Here is a 10575-nt window from a genome sequence, read left to right as displayed (position 1 = left end):
ATGCGTCGGCTGTTAGGTTAGTCGACGAAAAACGAAGAAGCCTGTACGCACGTGGGAGTAAAAGGGGTGTACGCGACCCAGTTCCAGACCGGTGTATCGGTAATTTAAGATCGATAAACCACGATCTATCGGCGTGATCCGGTTACGGGGCGGCGCGGCTGGGATTAAAAAATATATAGCCGTTCACAGGGTAATCCCTTCTTGCTTGGAGAAATAATACGGGAATCAGTGGAACACGAGAGCCTCGATCAAATATTAAGTTTCCTGGATCGAGCCGAATGTGTACTTGATATTCGGTAGAAAAAGTGGATTAAAAATATCATGTTCCGCGATATTATACCGTATGCAGCCACGGTCCATGCACCGAAACCAACTGTCTACCAACAGTATACCCGAGCAATCTTTCGCTTGATGCTGAATATGTCCACGATGGTTAAGTTTAAAATCCCCTTTGCAAGCTTTTTCACGGTTTTACGTTTCATAAACACGACGATGTGTCCGAGGGAAGATCAAGTACAAGGGGTTACGTAGAGGGGGTTGAAAGGAGAAGAGAGACGAAGGGGAGGGAACGATGAGAAACGAAAGGCTTATCATATTTTCGTACTATGGGACAAATCCTTAAATCTTGTTTACAAGCAGATTCCACAATACCGGGTGTAAGGGATTTAATGCCACTCGTGGCCGATCTTCGCGAAAGCCTCCTTTAAAAGTGTAATTTACTGCGAAAGGATTATTCGCCAGACCTGGACTGGACAGGGGAAACGCGTTTTGTCACGGGATGTCTGTCAAACACGTTCTTTACGCGCTCACAAAAGTGTGAATTATTCCGATGCCCACATATCGGTCATGTTTGTTATTTAGCATTCCGAGATTCTCTCTGTGTATGCATAGAGGAACGGATCATGAGGAATTCGACTAGTTCTCTGTATATATGTTGTCCCCTGGCTCGAGAATAGGGAACTCTGTTTACTGGACGAAAATCTGAAAAGCGTTTCGGGATTGTTACCTCTGAATCATACTTTTTGGGAGTTTTATCGAAAAACGTGGAAGTTGTGTGTAAACTGGACAGGTAGGATCAAAGCTTTATAACATGATATTCGAACGGTAAAGGTAAATAATTTTGTTTTGTCTTTATTCTGAAAACGAGAATGAAGCAAATATGTAAAAGAAATATGAGTTTTAGCTTTGCCGAGAATGAAATTTGAGAAGAGTTGAAAAGATGAAAAAATTCAGACATTTGAAAATCTGAACATTTGAAGATGCGAATATTTGAAATGTCTAACATTTAAGTATGTAAATACTAAAAATATCGAATATTTAAAATCCATAAATTTTATTATAATTGAAGCTTATCATTCAAGTTGGATAAAATTCTCCTGCAAACCTCGTAATAGCTTGTCTCGGGCAGATCTACTCGATGATAGTTACGGGCAGAACCTATTTTGCGATAAATCGAGTTGGCTTTAACGTGGGCTGAGATTGGTTGGTCCCGACTGAGAGATGGCACCCCCTTTTTCTCCTCCCAGCAGGGTGTATTCTGGCCAGCGAAGCGTCTCCTAACAGGATTACTATGACGCGATTGTGTACGCGTCAAGGAAATAGAGCGGCATTGTGGATCTCGACGACTCAGATTGGATGCTGGCCAGACTGAAAATTAGGACTGGCCCTTTCACTCCTGTATATTAAATATTTCTTATGCCACCGTTTGTCGGTGGACATCTGCCCCCTTCTATGCAGTATCGAGATGTAGATTATATAATCGTATATAAAATATTTTCTAAGGCGAATCTATTGTCCATAAAAACATAAACTCAAAAATTAGAAAAAAATTTTTCTTCCATTTTTAACAAGCGATCAGTTACAATCCGTTACAAGTAATTATCAATTTATCAGCTTCGTAAAGATTTTCATGCACGGAAAATTACTTTCAGGAATATTCTTATACGGTAAGATGTCCTATCCCTGAGGAATAAATTCAATCAAAATAACTCTCTTGATTAAGATATTCCGCAATAAACGTTCTAAAGCTCCACGTTCGCCATAAGTTTATAAACGAACAGGCGACAAAAAGTTACGAAACACACCTAGGACGCCTTAAAAGACTCCAGAATAATTTCCTCATTTTTCTCTTTGACTTAGGCAATTTATTCTTTCGATCTAGTACTAGAAGCTTTCCTGTACCCGACGACAACCGAACTTACGCCATTACGGCAAGACGGACTGCGTTTCAACGCCCACCACTTCTTAAGGTGCCTCGCTTGATTTAGTTGTGTCAAAAAAGGCATCGTGACAAAGTTGGCGCGATTTTTCAGTCTTACGAACGCGTTGATAGCGGATGATAGGTTTTCGTAAGCGAACTTGTTGACTGTTATTCGAAACACCAGACATAGAACACCCCATTTGTCTGATCCCTTTCGGTCCATTTATAAGAAGGGTTGAACGCATCTTTCGGTTATAAATACACCGGAAATTGCCAGCAGTTTATTCATGTTCTCGTCACCCTTTTCATGTAAGCTCGCGATAATAGGGGGCGGTCTGTTACACGCCATTTGAAATCAATCGTGTATTTATAGATTGTACAACTGAATTTGAAGATTATTTAAAAACTTTCGCTTCTTTCAGTTACCGAAAACATTAGTTTTAATTCTGCCAAATGTTTCCACGAATAGATCGCAAAGAAAAAATATGGCGATTAAAATAAAAGAAATTAGTTTTACAAGATTCTTGGAATTTTAACAGTGGAATTACCAAACCAAATCGAAAATGCTGAAAATAATTCATAATTTCCCATAACAATTTTATAAATTTACACATGCATCTCCTGGAATTTTTTAATATCTTTTATAAATTATATGGATAAAGGCTTATTTTTCCCCTATTCCCATAATATCTCTCGTTGTTATTTCTTTGGTAAAAATGTTATTCTTTAGTTGTTTGCAGTTTTAGCGTTAAAGGATTATTAACACCAAATCGGTTATACGAATAAAGAAGACTTCACAGAGTTTCTATGCGGTTCGAAATATTTTTCTAAGGAAGATACCATTGCAAATATATATCCTGCGAGGAGGTAAACAGCGCTCGAGAAATCTAACGAGCCGTGTTGTAACGTCGGAACGCCCTATTAGACCGGATTTCGAGTTTTCTGGCGGCGTGTGACTCTGCCACCCACGCATTCATCGTACAAAAAGCAGCCCTCCGTTCTCTGGACCGTCGATTCTCTCTTCGTAAAAGTTGCACAATGTCCCGGTATGAGGTCCAAAGGTGTTCCATTCACAATGGGGGAAAACGCGGCAACGAGAAGAATTCTTAACGGAGCGGCTTGCGAACCCGTGATCCCATCGATTCACGGTTCACTTAGTTCGAGCCTTCGTTCGACATTTGTCGTACAACTTACTACGATGTTGTTACATAACAATTCCGCGTGTTCATGACGCGAACCGCCCGTCGACGATCGTCTTGTGAGAACTGAGATTCTCTGGTTGCTCTTTGTGAGTTGATGGTTAAAAGCTTCTTTCTCGTGGCATTTGGCCACTCTAACAATCTGTGGAGACATCGTTTGTTACACTTATTTTTCTGCAATGAAAAAGAAATATTCGTTTGAAAATCTACAGTAACTACGCATATCCTTCTAAGTATCTGCGCATATCCTTAATTAGTGTTAATGAACACGATGCAATTTAGAATCTTTTACTAAATAATATTGTTAAGAAAAAATCTTGCTTCTTTAGGTTTACAATCTACATACAATATATGTTTCAAATTGAGATCTTTCGATAAATTTCCCAATGTTTAAGACATGGAAAAGCGACAATGATGAAAACTATTTTAAGAACTAAGCTAATTTCTTTAAAATCAGAATTGAACTTTGACAGGAAATTTTAGAAAAATAAAGTAATGATATCGAAACAATATTATTTGATATATGTATAACTGTAACTATAATGTAAAAAATGCAGTAATGGAAACTGCACGTGAGAGGATGTTCGACAATTGTGAAAACATTGGCAGCTGTACCAACGAAGTTTCAGCAATTAATATTCGATGATCATCAATCATTTTCCGTTTTTCGAGTGAGCAAAGTGTGGGTCATTAAGAAGGGTGAAATTCCCTGATGAATTTAACACGCGCTACAGGTCTGTTTTTACAGAATGCCTAAGGAAACATTTCACGGACTACTTCCTCAGGCAATTAATCAATCTCCTCCTACATCGAGGAAATCTTTGTTTGATTTTCGTTTTTTGTCGTGACAGAAGCAATGCTTGTTCCCAGAAAAAGTTTACCTGACCCTACTCGACGACTCTAGCAGCTATTTCTCAAAATAGCAATCTATTCTCCATTCGACAATTTTATTTATCATTCACACAAAAAATGTTGCTCCCACAAAATGCAAATCATACTACATTACCGCACTACAGCCGAAATTCTTCACTGGAACAACGATAAATCTATTCATTAAGAAAAATTCTAATCCCCTAAATTGCGGACTACACAACTATAATCTCTAATCTTCTTTTATGTTAAAAATCACACTTCACACAATCAGAATTCATTGATGCATCCTCCATGGAGTTTAGAAGGGTTTCCTAAACTCCACAACGCGGACAAAACCTCTCATCAGATACATTTCTCGTTGCAATAAATTCATTCTTCACGTCTATTGACCAAATTCCCCCTATTTTCCCGCATCCTGTGACCAAAGCGACCGAAGGCGAGTGCACTTTAACGTCAAATAAATATCACTCATCGCTGGAGCCGTTGGTTTGGAATGAAAGGACCGCGAAGCCTCACGTCTCGAACGACACGAGCAAACATTCATCGTGAAACCGCCCGCTCGTTCATGGCCGTGGAACACGTGCAGTCACACGGCAATAACTCTAAAATTTGATTGCACTGGGCATCGGGGTAGTCTTACCCCCAAGGCAACCATGGTAATAGGCGCTCAACCCTTGCATCAACACCCACGTGTACGCACACCAGCCTGTGGCGTCTCAAGGCAGCGCCACATCGTAAATAATGGCGAAAATTGTTGACCGCCTGCCTTTCGGCTTGGTTTAAGCGTTAAACAAAGGCCCACGGTGATGTCGGTCGCCGTATCTTTGATCTCTGTTTGCCAACGCATGCATCAGCCCGCGAGATAATCGGGAATAATTATTTGTTAGATAAATACGATCCCAGCCGGCGATAGGAAGCCAAATTTATGATGGACCGCTTGCACCGCTTGTAAATGACGCGAAGGGAACCAGCTCGCGCCGAATCTGCGCGATCCTCGCCTATAAAAAGTTCCGCGTGTTTAAGCGCGAGAGGGCAGGCACGATTTTTCAGATGTTGGCGTTTATCTGGCCCTCGTGTGCAGCCTCGATCAGCATCCGCTTGTTTATGGGACCACGGCTCGTCGCGATTTGAATTTCTAATTAATTCCAGCCTTGTTAATGATCTTTTTGGGAGAACTTGGTTAGAGGGTTAGAAACTGCAAGGTATATGGCCGGGAAGGAGTGGTTTGAAAGGTTTTGAAAGTTGTAGGACGAATGGTAGTAATGGTTAATATCACTGTTTCCTTTCTCGAGGAATTTATGTACTTTTTGTAAGATAAATGGAGATTTTATAAATGTCTGCTACAGATTTAGATACTTAAATAGATAAACGAATATTAGATATATGATCGACATAATAATATCAATTAAAATAATTAGATAAAATTAAAAAATGTAGTAATTTAAATTTAAAAAAAATTCAAAATGTAATAACTTAATGTAGATCTAATACGAATGCCATAGCTCACCTGTAATATTCTTGAGATATACATATGAATACCACATGTATCCTCTTATTACATCCTTTGCAATCGCTCTGATCCCCAATACAATACCCAATTCATCAAAGCTATCAAACTATGCTTATCTCGGAGTCATGCTAGTGGAAACATTATAGAACACCTCGTTATTTTCTCGATCGACATATCGTTTCTTAGATCGATCTAAACTATTCAAAACCACGATCTCGACCAATTACCGAGAACATTTCTAATTACACAGTTTTTATCTTGCTCGTATAGTATGAAAGCCACGGTACGTGAAATCTATGCGAGTAAGCGATGAAAACGTTGCGTGTTGATGCTTGCGTAACGACAGGTTAACCTCGATCAACCACCCTCCCCGATCGTGCCTCTTTCTTCATAGACGATCTTTAATTCTTCCCGCCGCACCGCGCGTAATTCTTTGGAACGCGATACACACAAGATACTTAAGTTCGCTTTTCACTTGCATTCAAGGAGTTTCAAGATTATATTACCAACGTATAACGTCTCCAATATCTCGAATTTCTCATTAGATTTAACCACAATGTTTCTATTTGTGAATGAATTCATCTCATTTCAAAAACAATTAGTAAGCTGTTAAAGCTTAGTTAAGTTGCTATTATCGTAATCACTAAATTGCGGATATTTACCCAAATTTATATTTTTATGAATATAAATAAAAAACTGAAACCTAAATAGAAAGTTATTTGAGCTATTAAATGTTACAAGCAGTAATTAATACTTTAGCAATACTATCCTTGTATATTATCTGCATTATCTGAATTTTCCTACTTTCAAATATCGCATAAATGCTTTTCATAAATGCTTTCACATAAAAATGCACTCTTTCAATCACAAAACAAACATTCGTATTCTTTGATAATCAAAAAGTTTTGATTGTGATTTTCACTTAAGCCTGTTTTTCCTCGGACACCGGTGGAAATCGAGCTTTAAACGATCGAGGACGTGATCCGCTCCCGTATACCTTGTGAAATGTAGATTGTGAAACATGCGCGAGGATGCGTCTTTCTCACGGCTGGATCCTAAACCGCTCGAGCTACCTCGCAAGATATTGCAACTCTTACTGGCCTGTCCGTGTCTTAATTAATGCGCCAGGCTGTATATACCTTCACTGGTTCAGGTTTTCTACTGGACTAACAACGTTGTTTCATGGAACATTTAAAAAGCGAAGAGTGCGGGTTTTCAAAAGATCGATACGCTCTGGCGAGCCTTTGGCCGCGATCGTTCGGCTGTGGGAATGGTGGCAATAGAATTTCTTGTGCGAGAAATAAAATAAAATTTATATGATAGTTGTAAAATAGTTATAAAGGTATCACTAACTTTGGAATCTCATAATGTGTTATTTTAATATAAAGAGCTTGTCAATCGTACAATGTCTTTCTTTATACAGATTGTACCCCTTATTTCCTAAATATGTATTATAATTTCATATTAGACGAGATGTTGGTATTATTTTCGGTGTTCACGTTAAAATGAAACATTCTACGTTGAGAGAAACATGAAATTGTGCTGAAATTACGTTACTCATTTCATCGATACAACACTTTTATGATTTTGCCGCTACAAATTTATGGCTTTGTGGTGAAATGCAATGAGTACCCTATTTAGATAACGAGTTGCATGATAATATCTTGAAATGAAACATCTTACGAGCTTCTTTATTTCCTTCAAAGAAAGGTCTTATTAATTTTGCTAAAAGTCAAAGAAACTATGCACATATAATATATAGGAAAAATTATTATATATCGCTTATATTGCAAAACATCATATCTTCTTTAATTACATACTTTCGTATCAAAATCGTATTACTCAACACTTGGCTTTAAATCGTCCTGTTCCACGATTGGCAAAACTTGTAAAAATTTCAAACCATTAAACTACAAAAGCAACACTTCATCTCCACCCTCTTTCCTCACGGTTTCAATCTCTTCTCGGCCAGCTGAAACCGTCAGCGGTATCCAAAGAAAGAAAACGAACGCGTTACTTTGCAAAGCGTTTACGGGTCGAAAAACAATCCGGTCTCGCGCGAATCTCCCGAAGTTTCACGCGTCCGGCCCGGTGCACCGTATCGTACATCAACGTCCCGCAAGAAGGTGGGCGGACGTCGCGTCAGCGTGCTGACGCCCCGCGAAATTGAATCTAAAGGGGTCCAGGGGGAGAGAAAAAGAGAAGGCTGGCCCCGGCGTTCCTTCCTTCGAGCGTTCCACGTTCGCTGCGGGGAGGTCGCAAATCATCACCTCGCTACGTTTACAACGTTAGATAGCCCAAGATTACGGTCGTTCGGTTTCAAGCCCGAGAAGACACCAGGAATTCTCTCCATCGCGTCTTGCCTCCCTCTTTTCGTCCCCTCTCCACCTCCTACCACGAGGTCCAGTCGAGCAACTGCTTATGGCGCCTTTCGTTGAAACCGATCCAACCGTGGTTGGTACTCGTGGATGCCCACTTACGCGAAACAATGCGGCTGCCTTCTTCCCTCGTCGTTATTTATCCGCCGGCGGAGGACTAATGAGCCCGTGATTACAGGGACCGTGCGAGAAGGGAACTTCTTGCGGCCGTTCGTGCGTCCCCGCTTGGTCTGTCGTCGCGGATCAGGCTCGTTGTTCGTCGCGAATGCATATTATCAAGCGCGACGCCCACGCGCGACTCAAGATTTCATTCGCGAGTACACACGAACGCGCATTGTTTCGCTCGAAGCCTGTTGGGCTTGATTGAGTGCTTAACGGTGACAGGGGTCGGCCCGAGCTCGGATCATTGAAATGCCTCGCGAGTATGCTCGATGATGCTACGTTTGCATCGCCATAGGTTGGAGGAGTCTTTCACTTTGCTGAAAATTCAGCGGTGGCGATGGAGGATTAAAGAAAGATGAGAAATGGACATAGTACGGTTATGGTAAAATTCTATTAATCTTTACATCGCTAAAAAATGTTAAGATGCGATTGACAGGAAACAGTAATGTTTAGATGAGATTTTCGAAGTGAGCGTAAGTATGTGACAAAGATGGAAATACATCAAGTAAGATTGACAATTTATAAATTGAAAATAAAAGAACATTGAAATTTCTTGTTACTTTCATTTTTTGAAAAATTTCAAGTTTGTTAAAAGGATTCCAAAAAAGAAAGATATTAAAATTTTAATTATTCTATGCTGCACAAATTCGCGATTAATTTCATGCAGCTACTAGTTGCATACAGGTCTTGTTCGTTCATTAATTCCAAGCACAATCCATTTCTTCCTCAATTATCCCACCCTTCACGGAATCACAATGAACATCGCGTAGCTAGCTTTGCTCAATTTATATTCATTCACAAGTTTAGCTTCATTCACATAAAACTTCAACCTTCCATGCAACCCTGCATAAATTCTTAACCTCGTTCTTCCAAGAATCTTAATGTATATCTTACTGTAAATCTTCGTCCTACGTTCAAAGCCAAGTAACCGTCGGTTTCTAACATCACGCGACAATTCGCATGTGACAGGAGAAGGAGCCAAAACTTCGTATTCTGTTCGTTTATTCCCATAGGACCTCGAATCCCATATAATATTCCAGTCCTGTATCTCCAACCTCTTCTACATGGCCGATGTCCTCAGAACTCCATGGTCACCTTTGCGGATGTTTCTTAAGTCGTTTCCATGTTTTTACAGGATAAACGAAATTCTCATGATGTTGTGTATATTCCGTGGTTCATCCAAATGATGTCATTAGATATACTTAGGAAGAATTTTGTTGGCGTCCCTTTATAATAGTTGAACAGTTTCCCGAAACAAATACGAAAGCCAAGCGGTTGACCGATCATTGGTCTTGCTTTTAAATTTATTTTTCACTTAAATATCGTAACCACGTGAGAATCTTTTATGATCTTTCTTATTGTGAGTTATTTCGCGGCAACTTTCCACGTGAAACTTTCTGGAAGAGAAGGATTAGGTATGAATGCTTGTGTTGGATTTGCAAGCCAGATATCGCAGCGAGTTGGGTAATCGAAGTTTCTTATCACTTTCACGATAGAAGATTGTGCAATAGTATGTAGCAAGTGACAGTCATTTAGAGGAGATAAAATATATTGCAGATATTGAATTTTGAATGAACGTAGTACTTGTTAATAGAAGAAACTCAGATCTCCTTACATAAGATATACTAGATTCAATGTACAAATGTAAATTAATATGAGTAAACCACGAAGCGCTATTTCAACATGCGGTAAAGTGCAGTATACATTATTACAGTAAACCTTAATTTCAAGTGATTACTTTTCTTCTATCTATATATCTATGTATTCAAAAGCATTATAAAATTATTGCTCAAATTGTTACATAGAAAATTATAGCATTGGATGTTAAATAAAATTTAAAAAAAGTAACTTGGCCCATGAGGGGATCGAACCCGCGACCTTCGCGTTATTAGCACGACGCTCTAACCAACTGAGCTAATGGGCCGCTGCGATGTCTAGTGCATTTCTACTTCTAATAAGGGGTATTGCACAAGTAAACTAATATAAGAAATATATTTTATAAAATGTTAATATTTTGTATATGCAATAAAAACTACACTATGCTGACTCTACAATTCTGTCAATCTCTGACTACAACTTGATACAGTAAATTCGCTGTTACAAAATGCACGGTTCTCATTGCCAAGTCAATGAGACAGATTCCTTCGTTGTTCTTCGCCCGTTATCCTATACCTTTGTATATAAGATGTTTCAAGGTAGTGGACTTTTTCCAGTTGCTCTCGGAAAAGCGTCAACATGCGCACCGATAAGTGC

General features: G+C 39.3%; 1 non-coding gene across 1 annotated transcript; it reads right to left on the bottom strand.

Annotated features, from left to right (window-relative positions):
- Positions 1-10172: 10172 nt before the first annotated feature.
- Positions 10173-10246, bottom strand: Trnai-aau (transfer RNA isoleucine (anticodon AAU)). The gene has a single exon. It is a non-coding gene; the product is annotated as a tRNA-Ile (tRNA).
- Positions 10247-10575: the final 329 nt, after the last annotated feature.

Source organism: Bombus huntii, chromosome 13 (genome assembly GCF_024542735.1).
Source record: "Bombus huntii isolate Logan2020A chromosome 13, iyBomHunt1.1, whole genome shotgun sequence".
NCBI classification, from domain to species: Eukaryota; Metazoa; Arthropoda; class Insecta; order Hymenoptera; family Apidae; genus Bombus; species Bombus huntii.
This window is presented reverse-complemented; position numbering and strand designations above follow the sequence as displayed.